Genomic DNA, 22731 nt, shown 5'->3' on the forward strand with positions numbered 1-22731 from the left:
TGACCCCTGGCTGAGAGCACTGCTCACAAGGTGTGATTGTTACTGGCCTGCAACAAGAGAAATGCAGAAATTGAGAGTAATTGTTTAGAAAATTTCATACCAAATTGCACAGAGTAATTTTGTCTGTAATAATTTTGTAAGCTTGTTTCTTTTCCTTTCATTTTTTTTTTGTAAGTTTGTTTCTTTTCCTTTCATTTTTTTTGCTAATTCACTTTTAATTGTATTTCACAAAAGTATTGGTCCATGACAGATTATTTAAAAAATAATAAAAAGGTCTTTCATGAAGGAGACTTTGAGATGCACTTGCTTAGAAAATAACATAACATGCCGAATTCATCAGCCCAAAACCAAGTTGATCCCAAGAATTATATAAAAAGACTCATTTTCCCCCAACACACTGAAACACAGAAAAATGTGAGCCTGGATCTGTCTAGGGACACTTAAAAGAACTTAAGAAGGAAGGCACAACCAAAAGATGGTTAGAAACAGCACAATGACATCAATGGAGATTATACCTTGATAACACCTGCAGTTTACTTGTTACTTGTTACTGGTTGCTTGTGTTTTATCCACTTCCTCAACTAAGTTTTACTACTGGATTTTACTTGTATGTAAACCAACAAATCCCTCTTACTCCTTAAAAAAAGCCAGTTTAAATTGGGTTTTCTGTCACTGGTAACCAAGAGAATCCTGACAAATACAAATTTTCTCACCTTTTGCTTTCATTAATTAACTGTGAGATACTGGGAAAGTCACCTCCTTTTCATAAATTCATCTCCCCAACTATAAAAATAATGAGATTTTACCAAATACCTTATTTCTATTAGAACTTCGAAATGTATTATTATACTTATATTTTTATGGTTAAATTGAAGGTTCTAAATTTAAGATGTTAATTCAAGAATTTTTGTTTGTAGTGTGTTTCTATGCAATAAAGAAAGGCAAAAAGAAAGAAAGATAGAAAGAGAGAGAAAGAAATAAAGAAAAGAAAGAAAGAGCTACAAACAATAAAGAAAAACAAAAAGCAAAAATACCCTTCCTCCTGAGAATTCAAGATTTGGTTAAGTCATGTCATTGCCAAAATATATTATGAATGATATGAATGCTTCAACAGTTTTTTTTAATTAGTGTTATAAAGAGTTTCCATTGAAAATACTGCCCAAAATATTCGTAATTCCTATCAGTTTGGCCCTGACAAATAAAATGAGTTGCTTAGTATAAATGAAAATTCTGCATGGATCTCAAAAGATATTTTAATACCCAGGCTGTTTTATGAGAATTCGGAGAAAATGTATCTCTTAGAAGATTTCCACAGTTTCCATTTTCATGCCATAAAGTTGACTCTTTTAGTTTATATCAGGATAAAGGGGAAAGATTTTTGCAAAAGTAGGAGAGTGAAAATGTACTTCTAGACTCCAGCCAATACATGTCAAAAATCCTGTTTGCTGGAGACCAGCTTTCAAGGTTCTATTTCTCAGTAAGTGTTAAAAAATTTCTCCTATACTCATGAAAGTTTCTGAAGACTATTTTAAAAGTCAATCACCCTGGCGGTCGATCACTCAGACATAAGCAGTACTTCAAGTGTTTCCTTCTACATGGTGACTACTAAAATATTTCCATCTCTCTGCTGCTCAGAAAGAAAGAAAGAAAGAAAGAAAGAAAGAAAGAAAGAAAGAAAGAAAGAAAGAAAGAAAGAAAGAAGGAAAGAAAAAGAAAGAGAGGGAAGAAAAAGAAAGTAAGCCACCAAACAACACAACTTGGGAGGCATCTTTGTAATCCAAAATAGGCTTTAAAAAATCCTCCACTTGAATCTTTTTTTAAAAACAAACAAACAAACAAACAAAAACTATCTTGCATTTGCAGTGACATTTTGGGCTCTGAAACCTCCATGTTTACAGTCAGTGGTCACCTTGGCTGTTTTTTTCTTAAAATAAGAAACTTTTCTTCTTTATTGAGATGCAGCTACTTGGACCCTCCATCCTCATTGTGCTTTTTTTTAATTTTGGTGATCGTATTTTGCACAGTTGCAGAACTGTTTTGTTCTTGGCCCCTCAGCATCTGTTTATCCCTGTGATTAGTAATCTAACACTTGTAGATTATAAGTAACTTTAAGAACAGGGACATCAATTAATTCACCTTTAAATCCCAGTGCTTGGCTCAAAATGTATGTGTAGAATAATTGATTACAAAATAATTAGAATTATTATTGAAGATTCTCTTCATTCCAGGTACTGTATAAATACTTTCCATACTTCTAATTCTCACTAACCCATGAGGTAAACACTATTCTTATACCCATTTTATAAATGAGAAAACAGGCACAGAGAAGTGATTTTTCCAAGTTCATATGACAACCAATAACTACTGAGCCAGGATTCAAATTCTGATTCATAATCTCTAAACTATTTTACGATACCGAGGACTGAACCTCAAGCCACTGTTAGTGAAGAGTGTACTTACTACCAAGCAAGGGATTAGTAATCTGAGTCACAATAGATGATGCTCACTAGAGTAGCATCAGGTTCAAGTGGATCCTTTGGAAAAATTCAATTAGTTGGCTACCAATTAAAGATCATTATCCAATGGCAGGTGATATTTCTCTCTACCTATGCCACCATTCCCTAGTCTATGCTATTATCTTCTTCTTCCTGGGCTATAGCAATTTCCTCTCACACACATACCTCTTCAGTCCTTTTTATACACAGCAATCAAAGCCATCTAAACAGAGAAACAATAAACACACCATTCTATATCACTTCCCTACTTTAAAGCCTTCACAGTATTCTACATACCCTTAGGAAAAAGTCAAAAATCCTCATCTGAGTATGGAAAGAACTTTGTGAGTGGCCCTGCTTACTTTTCCAGGCTCCTCTCAAGCTTTTCCCCCTATATCCAGCCACTCTGTTTACTTTCTTTTCCTGGAGGTTCCATGCTCTTTTCTAGCTCAGGACATTTGCTCAGGCTGAGTCTTCTGTGAGGCACATTACCACCCCATGCTTCCACCCATCCAACTGTGTCACTTTGACTTGCGAGCACATTTCTACTCATCCTTCCTTTTGGTCTTAGTTCCACCAGAAATGACTTTCTAGATATATCTCAATCTCAGATCATATTAGATTTCTCTAATGTATACAGCACAGCCTTATCTTGCTTTTCTCTTTTTTTAAACTCTAATTTTACCCCTTTAATCACTGCTGAATATCTGTCTGTCTTTCTTGCTATATCCTCAGTCCCTATCAGAAGGTCTGTCATATTGCTGACACTTTATAGTTATTGAATGAATTAATGGACATACGTTAAATAATTAAAAGTGTGTTACTTCTAGGAATCATTACCTTAGAGATAATAAAGGATCTGAACCATATCTTGAAAATGTGAATAGTTGATAGAACACTGGAATAGTGTACCCAAGAATACTGACAATAAGAAAAAAGTGGTATTATAATAATAGTTAATATATGCCAAACATATGCTAGGTAAATGGCATTATTCTAAACACTATACGAAGTGGCCATTTTTGTTTTTGGTTTTCATTGGCTTTTTCATGAAGACCAAGTAAGAGATCTTTCTCTTTCTCCTTCTAAAACCTGGTAAGAAACAATAATAATATCAATAGTAGTGGTAGTGTTGTTGGTGGTAATATAAAGATGATGATGATGATAATGATAATAGTAGTGTTGTTATTGTGAGTTACTGTATGCTGTGCTTTTTATATGCAGCATAGTTACGTGTGGTTCTAAGGATCATGACATGAGATTGTTAATATTATTATCCACACCATAGAAATGAAGAAACTGGTACAGATGAGTTAAGTAACTGCTTATACCTACATAGATAAGAAAAGCAGAATCAGGATTACATTAGTGAACTCATTAAAAAATTAAAAAAAATTAGTTATAGTTGACATTCAATATTATATTAGTTTCAGGTGTACATCAGAATGATTCCCCTGTAAGTCTAGTACCCATCTGACCATCACATCAATTCACATTTGACATTTAGAACACACAATCTTAACCATTTGCTTAACAATATCTGTTCCAGTTATCCATTGTTCAAAATTTAGTAGCTGAAAACAACAACATGATATCTTAATTTGTGAGTCAACTGGGCTTAGCTGTTTGGCCCTTGCCGAGGTTTCTCATGAGACAGTAGTCAGTTTGGATCTTTGGTCATCTAAAGCTTCAATGGGCCTGGATGCCTAAGATGGCTTACTTACAGGGCTGGCAGCTGAAACTGCTATTGTCTGGGAGCTTTTTGAGATTGTTGACTGGAGGACCTACACATGACATCTCCAAGTGGCTTGAGCTTCTTTCAGCACTGAAGCTGGATTTTGATATGGATCATCCCAACAGGAGCATTCCATGACGCCAGCGGAAGCTGTAGGGCTTCTTCTGCCCTGGCCTTGGAAGTTCAGAATGTGACTTCTCTCACATTCTATTTGTCAACCATATGCTAAGGTTATTCCAGGTTGAAGGTGAGAGGAGTTAAATTCAGCCACTTAACATGGGGCTCAGTGTATGTGCACAGAGGGAAGAAATTGATGAAGGCTGTCTTGCCAACTATCTTGTCTACCTCAACATGCTACTATCTTTATTCCCCCCTAATTTATTCACACTTGCTACTGATAATTTTTTTTTCTCCATACCCAGGCTACCTGATGGGTTGTCCTTGACCTACTGCATCTATGCTGCCCAGGAGCTCGTTAGAAATGCAGAGTCTCAGGGCCTCACCTAGACCTACTGAATACAAATTTGCATTTTAACCAGATCCCAAAGTGATTTAAATATATATTAGAGCCTGAGAAGCACTGCTCTGTAACATAACTGACAGATCAGATTCTACTTAAGAAACAATGCTGAAGTGATTTTTCAGATTTGGGGAGCCAGGCTGCATGGTATGTTTCAAGTAAATCCAATAGATTACTTGCAATTAAACACCTATAGAGGCTTTTTTTTTTCTTTCTGTCTTTACTTACCACTTTCATTTATTTACTTATTTTAAAAATAAATTTTTATTAAATTTATTGGGGTAACATTGGTTAATAAAATTATACAGATTTCAAGTATATCATTCTATAACACATTATCTGTCTATTGCATTGTGTGTTCAATACCCAAAGTCAAGTCTCCTTCCATCACCATATATTTGTCCCCCTTTAAGTGCTGATAAACTTTAAAAGTGATCGTGTTAGATACAAAGGTAGGCCTTGCTACCCTCATTCCAGGTCTCAGAGGAGAACAATTTCAGGTACTCTTTAGACAAACAATTGACACAAATAATAGAGCTTCTCAAATATTTGATTTGAAAAGCTCTATTATTTGTCTTATTTTTCTGCTGGAAGAAAAGAAGTTTCACTCTCATTCTATTTCAAGAGGCAAGTGGGAAAATACTGCAGAACAAACAGGAGCACTTCAAAGAATGCCTCTTAAATCACTGTCCACAGAGGACACTTTTCTCTTTAAACCTGTAAAGAAAGTTTGGTGTTGCCTAACTTGCTTTGATGTAAATTCTTTCCTTGGTTTCCTTTCTTTCTGGATCCACATGGGAGCCAGGGGAGCATGTGTCTTTTTGCACCCTCGCAATCGACCCTGAGTTCCTTTAGATATCTGTCCTCAGGCTATGCTTGTGGCAGTGTGAGCTCTGGATGGGATTGAAAATGTGCCCCTTAATCTAAAATGATTGAGAATCATAGTTGATGAGTGAGTTGAAAACTTCAGTAAAAGCAATAAATGACAAGTTGATACATACACCCCATATACATTTTATTGTAACTTAAAACAATTAAATGTCCACTTATTTGCCAAATCTAATGTAAGGCCAAGAGCTTTTCTTGGATGAGGAGCCCAGATTTTGAGGTTCCAAATAGTCATTCTCGTATAAGCCATGTTTATTATGTGTCATCGTTGATGCCGTTTTATTTTAAAATAAAATGAAAATTTAAGGCAAAGCACAGAATACTTCTAAGTTTTTAAATGATTTTTTCCCACATGCCAAAGGGAATTTTTCATATATTAAATTATCTATTTTGTGTATTATGTATTTCAGCATCAGGCACAGACAGGTTTGGATGCGCAACTTTGCTAAGTAAACGATTTGATTGGTGAGGGCTGAAGTACTCAGATGAATTAGAAAGTGGCCTATGTTCGCCTGGTGTGTGGGTTAGAGGGCTAACAGAGCTTCTACTGTGTTCCTTTGTTTTTCACTCTGGCTGTCACTTAGCTTCACTGAAAATCACATTGTCCATGGTCCAGAGGGGAATCGGCATGTTCCTTTTGCAAAGTCCTGTGGAATCCAAGACCAGTTTTAACAAAAATTTTCATTTTTCAAAGCATGTTCTATGTGCCAGGCACTGTTATAAGTGTTTTACATGCTTTATCTAATTGTATCCTTAGAAAATCCCTATGAGGTGGTGTATCAGTTAGGAATCACATTCAGCTCCTAGTGCAAGAATAATAGGCTTAAAAAGGAATAATAGGCTCCTAGTGCAGGAATAATAGGCTTAAAAAGGAATAATAGGCTTAGTTTTCTTGTAAGAAAAATTATTTGAAATTAAACAGCCCAGGTTTGGGTGATATCATTAGGAATTCATTCATCGTGTGTGACTTCCATTTTTAAGATTATTGCATGATCCATGATGACTATTGATGTCTTTATATCTGTTTTCTGGCAGCGAATGGTAGAAGGGAGGAATTTTCTCTAGGAGACTTATCTAAGATCTAGAGTTTACATTGCAAAGGCCACATTTCTGTAATGGAGATTAGTGTATATTTTTTAGCTGTGCAATTTCATACTCAGCATAAATCTGGATTCTCCTACAAAGAAGGAAAAGAATAGATATTGAGCATTAAGTAGCAGACTAGGACCCAGATAGTTGCTACTATCTTTGTTTTATACAGGAGAGAACTGAGGCTTAACCAGGTTAAAACCTTGATCACCAGCGTAGCAATGGGTCTGAAATTTAGACCAAGTGTGGTGTTATATTTAACCCTTATCACCAACCCTGAAAAGTTGATAATTTTAGCCCAGATTTTTAAGAAAGTAAAGCTTAAAGATGTGAAGCCCCCCAAATAATACACAGCAAGTAAGATCAGAGATTGAAATGGAATCTTGGTTTATCAGATCCCAAAGCGGGAGCTCCAAACCATCATACTATACTGACTCCACTGGGTGCTTTTGGGATGAGTTGACACAAATTCAGATATTGCCTCATCCTTCTATCCATGAAGCCCCCAGGGAATGTTGCTCAGTGCAGGAAGATATTATACATTTACAACAGGCAATTAGCAATATGGTTTATTACCTTTAAATCTGTTTTCAAACTTTCTAATCACTAAGTATCCAAATTTACCTGATCAGAAGAATCATCTAAAGTATTTGTCAAAAAATAAATTCTCAGTTCTTTCCCTAGAGATTATAGTCAATAGATCTGGGGTAGAGCCAAAAAAAAAAAAAAAATCTGTATTAAAAAATTGTCCCAGCTCATCCTTATAATCAGGCTAATGTGAGAAATATTTACATATGGTTTAATCAAATGAGTTCACAGAGAGCTTGAAGTATTTTTTTTTTCCTTTTTTTTCTCTTTAAGGCTTTCCTTCCAACAAAAAGAAAAAGAAGCAACAAAATGTTGCTTATTCTTGATCTCTTGTTTTCTCTGTTAAATAAATATGGAAACATCACAAGCAACTATCATTCCTAAGTCTTGAAATTTTAGGATTAAAAAGTCATCCATGAATAAAGTCAAGAATGAAAGCCTACAGTGAAACAACAGAGAAGTCGAGCAAACACTTCTTTCTGATTCATTCATTTGTTTCTTCTTTCATTTATGGAGAGATCAAATGAACTCAGGGAAAAACAAGCAAATGCAGACTATTAGAGAAGCAGCTCATTCTGAAATTCTCTTTGTAGTCTGGCCTCCCTGGGCTCTACTGCTTTAAATTTTATAGAAGAGAGTTTCTGATGTAGACAGCTGCTTGGAAAATGTTTGATAAGGAAAAAAAAAAAAAGAGAGGGGGACGCTGATTGAAATAGAAGAGAGTCAAAAAGAGGCAATCCTTAATTTATCAAGGCTCAATTACTGGAGGAAAAGGGGTTCTTACAAAACCTTTTTATGGAACAATGCAGTTATAACTGGAGACCCACATGGACCAAACTCTAGACAGAACTACGATATATTGAACAGAAAACATATCATCCTCTAATTTTTACTTTTTGTGCATGCTTCAGTTTTTTGCCTAATGTTCATAAAATATCAGTACAGAAATATTTAGACTAAATAAATAAGTATTCATATATCGAGGGTGTATTCTCAATTTTTTTTTTTTTACTGTGAGGTAGATGATCAACACAGTTTGATATAGAACAATGCTTCAGAATCACCTGGAAGATTTGTTAAAATGCAGATTTCTGGGATCCACGTCCAGAGATTCTGATTTGATCGGTCTAGGATGAGGTTCACAAAATTACATTTTTAACAATTACTCAGGATTGTGTTGACACAATTTTTAAGTAAAATTGGCATAAATAACCATCCATAAATAACACTTTGAACACCACTATTTTGGAGAAGTGGTTGTCACGTTTAGCTCCGAAACCATATCAATGAACTTTCGTAATCAATTACATGAGAATTCATTGGTCTATGTTACACTTTGAATGGTTTTACTCTAAGCAAGTTTCTGGAATATCATGAATTATCCACTGAAAAATATTGGTTCATGGAGTTAAGCAGATTTTCCAAATGTTGACATATGTCGTTATACTATATTTAAAAAAAAACTCCACAATTTTTAATATAATTACCAATCACACCAGAAAAGTATTTTGAGTATTGGGAATCTGTTAAGCTTAAGTTTTCTAAAATTTTAATTTTTCACTTGGAACTTGAGCTTTATCATTGGCAATAAGTATTGTCAGTTGTTTTTCTAGGCTTGCTTTTTTTTTTGAATAAATGTTCTGCCAAATACCAAATCTGAATAGCCATAGTTTGTCAACTTATTGTTTAAGTAAAAATGGTGTTCCATAAAAAAGGAGTTACTTCAGCTTGCCATTTGATTAGTTTAGTTCTTCTAGAGAAAAAGACTTTGTATAAACTTACCATTTCATCATGTAGACTATTTAAAAGATGTGTGCTCAAAATTTAGATTAAATAAATGAATAATTTTTACTGCCTTACTAATGACATTTTTAAGTAAAATTGGCATAATTTTATTTTACTTTGAGAATATGGTAGTGAATAAAACAACAGTTACTGATATAGTTTAGAGAAACTGCCTTTATTCATGCCAATGCAATAGCAATTCTTTCCAACATTGCTTTTGTGCCACTAGTGCAAATGTCAACACAATGAGGAAAAACAATTATTTTGAAAATAGTTTTGAACATACAGTCACTTTGAAAAGGTCTTAGGGGGCCATCAGGGATCTACAGATCATACTGTTCTAGAGAATAGTATAGAGTTGACATTGCAAATTGAACTTGGCCTGCAGATACATTTCTTTCAGTTATTATAGTATTTAAAATAAACTAAATTAGCTATAAACATTTAATAGTCAGGAGATTTCATATGAAAATCTGGATTCCAGACTTTTCTTGATAGATCACATACATGATAGCATTGGATCCTCATTGCTTCATGGTGTTGGCTACCCCTTTACATGAGGCAGGCTCTTCCCTTTTGTCATAGTTCCCATTCAGCTTATTTCATTCATTATATTTACCTTCTAGGTATAAAGCAATCTGAGTCTGTAAATTCTGGTATTATGATAAAATGGTGAAAAGCAAAGGCTTTGAAGTTGAATATGCGAGAGTTAAAATCCCAATTTTTCTACATACTAGCTATGTGACTTGTGAAGTTACCTCAATCTTTCTTAGTCTCAGTTTTATTATCTTCCAAATGGGGATAATTATATAATAATATGAAAGTTGTGAGAATTAAATGAGATTAATAGAGAAGTAAAGAATTTTGCTCAGAGTCTGTCAGATCCATAAGTGTATAATACATATTGGTTCTGTTGCTAATGCCAATTATTATTATTATTTATTATTATTATTATTTATGCCTACAGCACCTGGTCTTCCTAGGTGGTCTCCCATCCAAGTACTAACCATGCCCAACCCTGCTTAGCTTCTGAGATCAGACATCAGGCTTGTTCAGGGTGGCATGGCCGTAGACCATGTACTGTGGCTCCACTGGGGTGCGAACCCAGGACCTTCTACATGTAAAGCAGAACGTGCTAACTGCTGCACTATGGAACCATGTCTGCTAATGCCAATTTTAACAGAGCCATGTACTCTGTCTTCACAGTGACCCTATAAGGTATGTGATCTCATTCTAGAGATGAGAAAAATTAGGTAGATAAAGGAAATCGATAAATAGAAATTGCTCTAACCTACCTCTAACAATAATGAGACAACAACAAATATCACACACTGAGCACAATTATCTTACATCTATCCTCTCAGTTAATCTTCACAAAACCCTGTGGTAGAGGTATTTTAGTGCCATTATATAGATGAAAAAAAATGTGGCTCAGGGAATTTGACATATGTGCTCAAGATCAACAGTAGAGTCTGGATTCAAATCCAGATAATGCTCCGCATTTTTGTCCTTAAAAGCCTGGGGTACGTACTGCCTTCCAAACACAGCACTTGTATATATTAAAATGTGCTTATATCCATTTCTACCGATAACCCATTATTAGCGGGTGGATGTGTCTACAGGGAAGAAATTTGTCCTACTTATGCAGGCCCATGGATGTCAAATTCCATAGCTGCGTTTTTCTTTCTGTGGAAATTCTTCAACACTCACAATGAAAAAAATAAGCAGAGCTATCGGCAAGACTCTTAATGTTTTGATAAAATTAATTTATAAATTATCACGTCACCTTTATGGTAAACAGAGAGAGAACAGTTTGATGCTGACAAAAGTTTCAACATACATATTCACAAAATATGCCATAATTTGTGAATCATTTATAACAAAGCATAAGTAACTGTCTGTGAAAAATTAAAACCATGGACATGGTTATTTTTTTCTTTTGTCAAATCTAGAGGTTTTAAATTACAAAAGAAATTCACAATATGTTAAAAAAAAATCTTGCTAGTTTCTGACTGTAATTAGAATCACCTGAACTTTGCTCTATAGTACTATCAATCTTCCCAAAACCTTTCCTGACATTATAATATTTTGGATTTAGGTCACATTTCTGGGCTATCAACATTCTCTTTTATTTGCAATTAAATTCTGAAGTTTTTATTTATTATTATTATTTATGTCTATAGCACCTGGTCTTCCTAAGTGGTCTCCCATCCAAGTACTAACCAGGCCCAACCCTGCTTAGCTTCTGAGATCAGACATCAGGCTTGTTCAGGGTGGCATGGCCTTAGACCATGGACCTGGCTCCACTGGGGTGTAAACCCAGGACCTTCTGTGTGTAAAGCAGACGTGCTAACTGCTATACTATGGAACCACGTCCAAATTCTGAAGTTTTAAACACTCTCTGAGTGATCATAATATTTCCATCTTTTCATAAATTTGAGAATGACCTTGCTTGTGTTAATTGAATCCCAAAGGGCTGTAGTTTTTGCTATTTTATTTTATTTTGTCCTTGGTTTATTGTCAAAACTTACTGGAAATAAAGCATCACAATAAATTTATATTTAGTTTTAAACAGTTTCAGAAATAAGCAGACCAACAACACATAGAGTAACGCCAAACTACTGAAAAGCTGGATAAAGCACTGGCTATGATGACAGAATGGCAAGTATTCAGATGAAACATATATAACTCAGTCGTCCAAATGCCCAGATGTCAAGACATCTGGGTAATTAACATAATGCTTACCTTTTATAAGGATTTACTATGTTCACATCAAACAAGATTTCATTTCACGGATTTGAGAGGTCGTTGTTAAATGCTTGGCTATCTTCCACGTATTGGGTAAGTACAATGCATTATTTTATGACTACAGTACAGCACCCTATAAAAAGGTGAGTTATTATCCTCATTTGATTGATGAGAAAACTGAGGTTTACAAAGATTAAGAAAGTTTCTGCAAATCCCTGAGCTAGTAGTAAATGGCAAAGCTGAGATTTGAGCCCATGTCTTCTTGATTTCAAAACCCAAGCTTTGCTTATGGTGGAGGCATGGTGTGGCTCAGGGGCTGCAAATGGAATACTCCCAGGGACCAAGCAGATGGCTTGAACTTGTGAACAAGGTCCTATTTCAAACCACAGAGAATGGCCAGACCTGTAAGATTGCATGCCTTGCCTGATGGCCTTCAAATCCAAAGTTCTAAAAAACACTACGTAGGCAAAACAAAACATAATCACGTGTTCTTCACAGTTCTTTATTTTACTGCTCTGATGTAGATAAAAAGAAAGCAAAAATAGTCTCATTTCGCAACTAGTTATTTAGGCAGCTGAAATTTGTTTTAATAAGAACTTAGCGAGGAAGGAAAAAATTCCGTGTTGCTGAATTTAAATGAAATATAGTTTAAATGTTTCAAGCAATGCTTTGAGTGGAGTCACTGATTCTGAGCTCTCCTCTTAAATCCTTACACTAGCTTTCTGGTGTGGAGAAATGTGCATTTCAGTATTAAAATTTTCCTGGAAATTATAGTTCAAGTTGCTAGTCAATGGTGAACTGCCCTCAGGCAAAGGGACAATAAGGGGGCCTGAATCATCTAATGAATGAACAACCGGGCATTAAAATTTAATCGACTCAATATAGAATTCTTTATTAGTTAGACATACAAGTCTTTCGCAATAACTATTATTTGCCTACATTTATTGGAGTGTCAAGAGGCAGAGAAGAATGAAAATATCTTAGATGTTAACTGGTAAATGTGGTAAGTATAGACGATTTCAATATTGTACCAATAGTAGTTCAGTAAATTTCCATCAGGTACATCAGTTTTACAATTTTAATCCTAACTTTGTTAGTAGGGAGGGGAAATGGATTGACTGACTTTTCCTAATTTTCTAAGGAAGTAAGCAGCAAAGCAGAAAAAAACATTTAAATTTATTTAGGCCATTGTTATATATGTAGTGTGGTTTGGGGTGGAGCAACTTAATTCAGATAAATGGTTATTCCAAAAACAACTGGCTGGAATTAAGGTAAACATCTGGTAAAGCCAGCTGGCGAGTTGACAGCATTTACCTTCCCCCCAGCTGGTTTGTGTGAGATATTATATTGAAGTTGACTACCAAGAGATGTTTTGTAGCCTGTAGCTGTGGAAATTGTTAAGAAGAGAAAAGACAGTTTGTTTTGGGTGGATTAGAAGCTCTAGAGGCTGGGGACTGCCACCAATGAGCTCTTTCATGGCTTCTTTGGTGTGTAGATACAGCCACCCCCACCCCTTATAAATTTCAACGATCCCTCTCCCTTTACAAGAGCATGTGTTGTCAGGAAGGTGATCAAAGAATGGGTTGAAATAGCCATGGTTATAATTCTTGCTCTGAAATTAAACCCCAGAAAACAAATTGTTTCCTTTTTCCCTGAGAAGATTTTAAATCCAATTTATTTGAGGTTTCCATTTAAATTGAAAATACTGTAGCATCTCATGCAAAATGAAATCAATCTCTTTACAAATAGGCGGAGGAGAAGGGAGAAGGGGAGAATGTGGGCCAAGTATATGCAGATTAAAACTTGCTTTTTCAAAGATTTTGAAATATGAGAAACTATCTCTGTCTGTAAGATTAATGATGGCTCTGGGACAGAACCACTCTGTTTAACTGCTTTTCTGGATGCCTAATAGGCGTCTCAAACTTAATATATCTAAACCCAAATTTCTCATTCTGCATCTGCCCAGCTTCATTCTCTCTTAGGCTTTGCTCACTCAGAAAATGAAACCAACAAACAACCCAGCTATTTATACCAACCCCTAGAAATACCTCTCTTCACTTCGGTTCCCGACTAATTCATTCAACCTTTTCTCCACAAGACATCTCAAATTAATCCCTCTCTGCTGCTATTACCCTGGACCACATTCTTTCATTCATCTACACCACTGCAACAGCCTTTGAAACTGGTCCCCTTGCTTTCACCTTTACTCTTGAGACTCCATTCCTTATTCTCTCTAAAACCGTGCTTTCCACCATGGTAGTCACTCACATAAGTGGCTATCAAACCATGGAAATGTAGTATTTCCAAATGAGATGTGCTGTAAATATAAAATGCAGTAAATATAAAATAATGAATTTCAGAGATTTAATGCAAAGACAAAAAGAATGTAAAATACCTTATTAGTTTTTATATGGATGACATGTTGAAATTATAATATTCTGGATGCATTGGGATTAAAGAAAATATATTATTAAAGTTAATTTCACCTGTTTCTTTTGACTTATTGCTATGGTGACTTGAAAATTGAAAATGACATGTGTGACATAGTTCTATTGGACAACACTATTATAAAATATGTTAGATCATGTTCCTTTAAAGTCCTTTAATGGCTTCCCAGGGCATAAAATCCAAGCTGCATACCATGACTTTGAGAGCCCTGAGTGACCTCGCCCCTTACCTCCTATTCTTTTCTATAAATTCTAGGCACAATGGCTTTTTGCCTGTTTTTTTAAATATGTGAAAGACATTCTTTCTTAAAGTCTTTGCTCTTGCTGTTTCTTCTCAGAATGTGTCTCTCCCAGAATGTATCTTCATCTGTCTTAGCCCCAAAGAACTTTTTTTCAGAGATATATTTTCCAATCCATCTCAGCTGCAGTAACCCCCTGACTCCTCCAATCACAGCACCCTGCTTGGCCTTCTTCATCATAATCAGCATTATCTCAAATTATTTTGTTGTTTATTTATTTTATGTCTCTTTCTCCCACCCTACCACACTCTCCTTCAACTGGGACAAAAATCATGGCTGTATGCTAAATGTAGCTTCATATCTAAAGGCTACAACAGATCCTGTTGAATAGCAAGTGATCAGCAAATACTCATTGAATAGATTAATGGCCCATCTGTGAAGGTGCTTTGTGCCCCATGAAGCATTATAAAGATCAGATGTTGGCAAATTGTGGTCCGCAGGCCAATCCCTCTCCTCCACTCCATGTTCCCAAGGCCCCCATTTTTTGTGGTACCCCTAAACAGACATATTCATTTGTTTACATATTGTTTATTGGCTGCTTCCATGCTGTGAAGGTGGAGTTGACTATGAAAGTGACCATATATGGCCTCTTGGCCCACAAAGCTGAAAATATTTACTATCTGACCCTTTACAGAAAAAGTTTGCTGACTCCTTATATATGTTTTAAAAACTTTTACAAGATCCTTTATGAGCTGAGCCTAGTCTGTCCCACCAATATCTTCTTAAGTCACTCCCTCTGTCATGTTCTATGCTGCTGCCAAACCAGACCACATACTGAGGACTGCATGTACCATTATGTCTCAGGATTATGTCTTTGTACTTATTTCCTTGGCTGGAGATATTTTTCTTCCCTATATCTGGTAAAGTCTTATGTTGTTTGCAAGAGACAACAGAAATGACCTCAACTGGTTTAAGAAAGAAATTGAATTTAGTGGTTCCATTGACTCAACAGTCTATGGGTAGGATTAGGTATCACCACCAGTGGTTTAAACTATGCCAACAAGATCCAGTTTCTTTCTCTCCTCTGCTGTCTTTTTATTCCTCTGTGTTGACTCCAATCTCAGGCAGATTTTCCACTTGAGTTGTAAAAAGACTTCCAAGAGCTCCCAAAGCTCTGAGATTCCAGAAATCCCAGGGAGATTGTTACTGAATTGGTTCCAGTTGGATCATATACCCATGCCTAAACCAATCTTCCTGGCCAAAGAATGTGTTGTTTCAACTGGCTCAGAACTAGATTAACCCTTTGAGTGTGGTCTGCCGACAGTTCTACCAGAAGGCAGAGAGTAGGAAAGTGATCTTCCTGAGGAAAATCAGGACTTTGTAATCAGGAGAAGCATGAAATAAAAGTTGTGTGGCAAAAATTTGAATGTCTGCTACCTTGCCTTTTAACTTGTGGAAATGCCATTGTCTTCATTTGGCATTCTTCGCTGATCCCTTTACCACCATTCCAGCCAACTTCTATATCTCATTCTGGTCTCCCATGGCCCTTGGCTTTCCTCTACATCAGCACAGCTCACACTACATGGAAATAATTGGTTAACTTGCCTCTCTCCTGGAGAAGCTTCCAACTTCTTGAAACAAAACTTTGTTTTTGTATCCACAATATACACAGTGCTGGTATACAGGAGGACAAATGTTTATAAATACTGAACAAATGTTTATAACTATGTACTTTATCCACTCTTTTCTTGAGTAAGAAATAACTGTACAAAGGTTTTATTTTAGGAGGATTACTCTGGTAGTGACTTGTAGGGCAAATCTGTGAAGATTGCAGCTAGAAGGCCATTACTATGTAACCAGTAAAGTCAGAATTCAGATAATAATTGAGTTGAAAAAGAGATCAAAACTTTGTTGTCATAGAATCTGAGATAAGATCGAATCCAGCAATCAAATTGATATTGGAACTCAATCATGAAGGTTCAAAAACATAATTGTTTATGAAGTAGCTAATCTTATAAGGGATTCTTATAATACTTATGGCCTCATTATTCACTATCGGAAGCAATATCTACTGTCTATTAATTGGATTTCTGGACCATTTCTTGCTCTCAAAAAGCTCACAATCTAAAAGGAATAAAAGAGATAGCTAGGATCTTCAGGATTTGACAAGTTCATACAATATAAGAGCTGGAAGGGATATTCCAGATCATTTAGGCTGATGGTTCTCAAACTTCAGTGTGTTTCAGAAAGCCCTAGAGGATTTTATGGAAACATTGGTTTCTGGATTCCAACTTCAGAGCTTCTGACTCAGTTGGCTGTGAACAGACCCTGAGAATTTATGTTTCTAACAACTTTTCAGGTGATGCTGATGCTACTGGTATGCAGATCACAGTTTGAGAGCCATTGATTTTGGTTATGTATCTCAATTTGCAAATGAAAGTGAAAGACTTGTCCTAAACCACATTAGCTAATGTCACAGCTAAAAATGAAGTAAGTGATAATTTGTGGGATCCCTTCTTAAGTAGACATATGTCTGTATGAGTTTGTGTATGTGTATGAGTATGTGTGAATGCCTATGTATGTATGTATGTATGTATGTATGCATATGCTTTTTTTTCAGCCGATGAAGCATCCATTACTCCTTTTTCTTGTCATAACAATGCCTCCTCTCCTTTTAGTTCCTATGATTTTAGTTAATATCATGCCTACCTGCAGAGACAAGCATATAAAAAAGCCCAAAAATATCTTCAGAATTTATGTAACCCCTCTGATTGAGCAAGTACATTTTCCAGAATCTATCGTACAAGTACAGTCTCAACTTATATAAAGATATCAAGTACTAATGTTTATTCCAGCATTGTTTTAATAGAAAAAAAAACGGTAAAGGAACAAAAGGTCTATCAAGAAGACAGTGTTCAGCTGAATTGTGGTAGATGCTTGTAATAGAATCTTATGCCGCCATTTCAAAAAATAAGAATGTACTCACATTGATTCCTGAAAGTCTTGCAGAACTCTCATTTAGAACACTGAGAGAACTATGACATCTAAATTCTAACAAGATATAACACGAGATATAATGCAAGATATAATGCTGTGCATAGAGCTACCATTTATATATGGTATGAAAATATATGTATTTATATAAATATATGCATAGCACATATTTGTAGGGTATAGCAATATGTATTCTTATATATATTTATATACATATTTATATATATTTATATACACATACACACAATATATTAATGTATATGTGATTACTCTGAGGCAATACATATTTAAATATTTCATAAAATTAATTTTCTTTTTGGAATCTCTTATAGAAATACAGAGTTCGGTGTTTACATACATGACAATTGTATGTATTTTTCAGGAAACCATTCACTCACTTAAATGAGATTTTTTACCTTATTTAACCTACATGCTATGGTTCAGGTTGTCTTTATGTTAATAAAAAGTGCTGGCTTCTTTAAAGTGAAATAGGAATTAAGAACCACTTATAATAATGTCTTAAAATTGATAGGTCTAATCTACATAAACATATTTAGTCATCATTTCTCATAGTTTATAAACTACCATGGCACATAGATGATTCCAGAATTTGAGGAAAGAATAATTTTTTCAGCTTTTAGTATGTTATAGGAGGTGAATAAATATTTATTGAGAAAGAATTCCATGTTTTACAGACTCTAAGCCTTAATGAAAATATTTTTTACTTTTCTTTCTTCTTACTTCCCTTTCATGTCATAGAAGTTGCTAGATTTTTTTTTTCTCAAACAGCTTGCTGCAAGTCTTGCAGATCTCTCATTTATGAAGGGCCTGCTGACTTTCTTGTTGAGGGGCAGAAGCAGATCAAAAAATATGCATGGGAGTCCTGAACACATTATAAGCATTGCTGAGAATTCACCTCAACTCTTCTGTCAACTTGCCATACCATATTCTGATTTGTTATACAAAGAAAGCAGCAAAGTTGAGATTATTAATGTGACGGCAAATGCTGCTGTTGGTGCCTATGAAAATTCAAGAATCGCAGGGAATGTGTTCGCCTATATCTCCCAAGGATCAGTTTGTCTTGATCTCGAGAACCTCTAGCCACCCTCCCTTTTCTGGTGAATAAAGCACAAGATCCAAATCTCTCGTGAATAGACAAATGATTTACAAGCCATTAGTAGAACTATTTCCATGTCAATGATTGTCCATGCTCCTCATTCTCAAGTTAAATCCTAAAACTCAAATTAAAATGTCCATGAGATACCATTATACATCAACATATGATTAAAAAAAAAATCCCAAACCTGGTAATACCAAGTATTGGCAAATAGGTGAAGCAGTTTGAACTCTAATATACTGCTGGTAGGATTATCGGTTGGCGGACCCTCTTTGGAAAATTATCTGGCAGTATCTTCTATAAAAATACGCATATTCTTTTAGCTAGAAATTCTACACTTAGGTTTATATCCAACAGAAATACATATGTTTGCCAAAAGACATGTATAAAAATGTTTATAAATGTATTATTTGTAATAGTCCCAAACTAGAAGCTCCTTAAGTGCTCATAAAAATTATAATAAATCAATAAAATATGATATGTTCATTCTGTGGAATATCATACAGCAACAAGAATGAAGAAACAACTATTATTCATAACAAAGGAGATGGACCTCACAAATTAAGTTATAAAAACAGACATAAAAATATATAGTATATAATTCCATTGATATAAAAAAGTTAAAACTAATATATGGTATTAAAATTCAGGATAGTAAATATCTTTTGTATATGTAGAAGTTGAAAGAAGACACATGGGGTTTCTGGAATGCTGATAATGATCTGTTTCTTCCTCTGAGTGCTGGATACATAGGTGTGTTCACTTATTGTAAATTCCAGCAGCTAATTAGTATGTATGTTATACATTGATAACAACAAAAAATAATAAAAAAATAGCTATTGTGATAGAATATACTCATTTCATCATCTTACCAATATTACAAATTCTAAAAACTATATTCTAATAACTATAACTAACATATTTTTCAGGTTAAAATGTGTTTTATAACACTTTTACAAAAAATTTTATCCTGGCAGAAAAATCCTATGAACTCGAAAGGCAGATATTAGGAAATAATCCACTCAAAGTTAATTTAGGAGAGGCCCCAGGTTATACCATACATTGTAATCTAAACTGTTGAATATCTAACAACTATCTAGCTAGGAAGTCATCCTAAGCCAATTCAGAAAAATTATATTTATTGGGTTTCATTAATCATGTGAAGATATTCGTTCTTACTCCATACTTTAAGATGTGTCGTGAATGCAAAATAGATGTAAAATTTAAGATGGTTAAACTTGAATTCTTCACACATTGTATGTATATCACCTCAAATTCTCCCGTGCCTGATCTCTGTATTTTTAAAGACTAGCTGAGTTCCATGCTGCTCTTTTACAATCTTTGTGCCAAACAGAAAATTCCAAGCACTTTCTCATTGTGTTGAATGGCTGCTGGTTTCTGAAGACCATGGTTAGCTCAAACTTAACAGCTTAAAGTCAGGCCCATCAAAATGAGAACCTAACATTTAAAAAGTTGCTCAAGAGAGTAGCACCAGATTCTTTCCACATCTGACTCTGAGTAAGATGGATTTTTCAATTTTAACATCAATAAGAAACTCAAAGAAACAGAGTCTCTTTGATAAGGAAGTAGGTCGTTAGCTAACATGTAGAGCAGATTTCATCCAGCAGTGAGAAACTCTCCACATTTCTAATATTCAACAGGAAAAATACAGTCATAATGAGAAAACAAAGCCATGGTAATGTGATAAACAAGAACTTTGTCCCAGGACTCAGTTATCTTTTCTAATTTTATCACTTCTCTTTCTTATACTATTATTCCCCCTCTGCTGGAGACTTTATCTTACTGATGATTTATTTGGCTCCTTCTGTCTTAATTTCTTGTATACCTTTCTATGTACTACCCCTGTCTAAATTTCCTTTCCATGGAAAAGCAGTAGATATAATTGAAAATATAGTTAGGGAAATAATTTTCAAAAATTTATGAAACCAAGATGCCAAAGCTTCAATAGTTTTATGTAACTTGGTTCTCATGACGACCCCTTCTCTCTGGAAGCTGCATTTAACTATGTCTGGTCACCAGAGACCAAGTCTGCGCAATGAGTTCAAACCTTACTAAGCCTGACTCTGGAGTCTTCCACCAAATGGCTTCTAAAGTTTCCGATGGCTGCATAACTCTGACTTAGTCCTATGGATGTTACTGCAAACCCACCATAATTTTCAGTAATGGGCAACAGATGTGTGTGGAAAATCCTGTGGCAAAGTCTCAGATTCTCAAACTGATAAATAGACAAGTGCTTCATTCCTATTGCAATCCCTGTTCCTAGCCTCTTCAGAGAAGTGAAGCAGCCTGGAATTGTGAAAATACAGGTTCTGGAAACATGAACATACTCTGTGTAATTTTAGAAACATTGTTTTTGTCACTTAATCTCTTTAACCTTTGTTTTGTTGTCTGTATATAGGATTAATAATGCCTACATATTAGCATTATTATTATATTAGAACACACGTATGTAAAACGCTTAGAAAATGGTTTGACATTTAAATTGCACTCAGGACTTACAATAATGGGTTGGCATCTTATTTCTTTAGGGTGATACATTTTCTTGAAAATGCATTATTTTATATTAGGCTATAAGCTAATCCACTTGCACATGGTGACCTTCTTCCCAGGAAGCCTCTCTTCATTCAACAAATATTTATCCCCTACTTTCCAGGTTTCAGGTGCTTTTACACACTGGAAATTTAGAGTAGAACAAATTAGAAAAGGTTATACCATTTGTGGAGATTATATACTAGTGGAGAAGAGATAAAGAATAAATAAGCACACAAATAAATAAATGAGATGATTATAGATTGTGATAAACTCAAGGAAGGAAATAAAAAACAATAACCATCTATTTGATAGAGTTGCAAGAGATGGAGAATGAATATGCTAACTTAAGTAGGTAAGATTTCTCTAGAATCTTTTCTCTGCATAAAGTAAACTGAAAGCCAAATAATCAAGACTTAGAATGACATTTTCTTTGCCTGGGGCTACTTGCTCTCCTAGCTTACCACGGCAGACAGTTTGCAGACACGAGGCTCTTCTCAGGTAACCATTGTACTTTTGGCTACTTTCAGTTGAGAAGAAAGCAAATTAAACAAGTGAGGCTGATGCTGTATGTTGGCAAGTTTCATTATGGAAATAATACCACCACTAATAAGATCACTAGATGGAAGGGTTAAAGGAAAAAATCTATTTAGCAATTCATGCAACTAGAGTCATGACAAAAAATTCTTAATTTCCTATCTGTCCTGGATCATCTGTCATCAACTCACATCAGTCATTGTCATCATCATCTCATCACCATAGTCTTCAATGTTATCAGTATCATCATCAATTACCAATCATCATCATTTTATCTTATATTTCCTCGTTGTAGTGGAGAGAAGATTAGGACTATATTTCCTGGAATCCTATTCCCCATATGTTTCCTGAGAATAAGAAACATTTAAATGAGTTTTGTGTGAAAGAGTAATGGGAGCCATTATTCTCTGGTGGAAGTTTCAAGTAGGCAATGCAGACCAACAGGTTTCCTGGACTAGTAAGAATTCCCTGGCAGCTGAGATAATGTACAGTGGTTTGCTTTATCACTGGTGGGTCTTTCTGAAAATTAACAACTTTGGACTTGAAAGCTGCTGAAATCATTGGCTCTGATTTGTTTGCAATTACTTCAAGATTTCCTGAAAGTACTCTTCTAACCAATTCCTCACTCCTCCATCCTTAGACCTCTTATCTGTGTAAGCCTTTAATTTCTGTATTAAATGTGTAGCTAATCAAAACATCCAGGGTGTTTTCTATTTTTTTCTGTTCAAAGGTTGACTGATATACCATTCTCATGTTCCATAAAATAAACAAATTTTATGAGTGAAAGTAATTTATTAGATAAGTAGGCACTTAGCTTAAAATAGCTGTCATTCATCAGGGACATATGATGTCCCACGCATTGAGCTAATTGCTTTGTATGCATTTTATTATTTTAAAATTGAGATAACTGCATATTCAAATGCAGTTGTAAAAAATAATAGAGAAATCCCATGTACCCTGTACCCAGTTTTATACATTAGTAACATTTTACCAAATTGT

The 22731-nt window shown here is 35.0% G+C and overlaps 1 protein-coding gene and 2 pseudogenes across 1 annotated transcript in view; all 3 read right to left on the minus strand.

Annotated features, from left to right (window-relative positions):
* Positions 1-22731, minus strand: part of TAFA1 (TAFA chemokine like family member 1) — a 509838-nt gene that overhangs the window by 40197 nt on the left and 446910 nt on the right. The gene's annotated exons all lie outside the window — the stretch shown is intronic.
* On the minus strand, positions 10059-10174 carry LOC120593830 (uncharacterized; annotated as a pseudogene).
* LOC120593831 (uncharacterized) lies at positions 11275-11390 on the minus strand (annotated as a pseudogene).

The sequence above is a fragment of the Pteropus medius genome, unplaced genomic scaffold (assembly GCF_902729225.1).
Source record: "Pteropus medius unplaced genomic scaffold, Ma_sr-lr_union100, whole genome shotgun sequence".
Lineage (NCBI taxonomy): Eukaryota > Metazoa > Chordata > Mammalia > Chiroptera > Pteropodidae > Pteropus > Pteropus medius.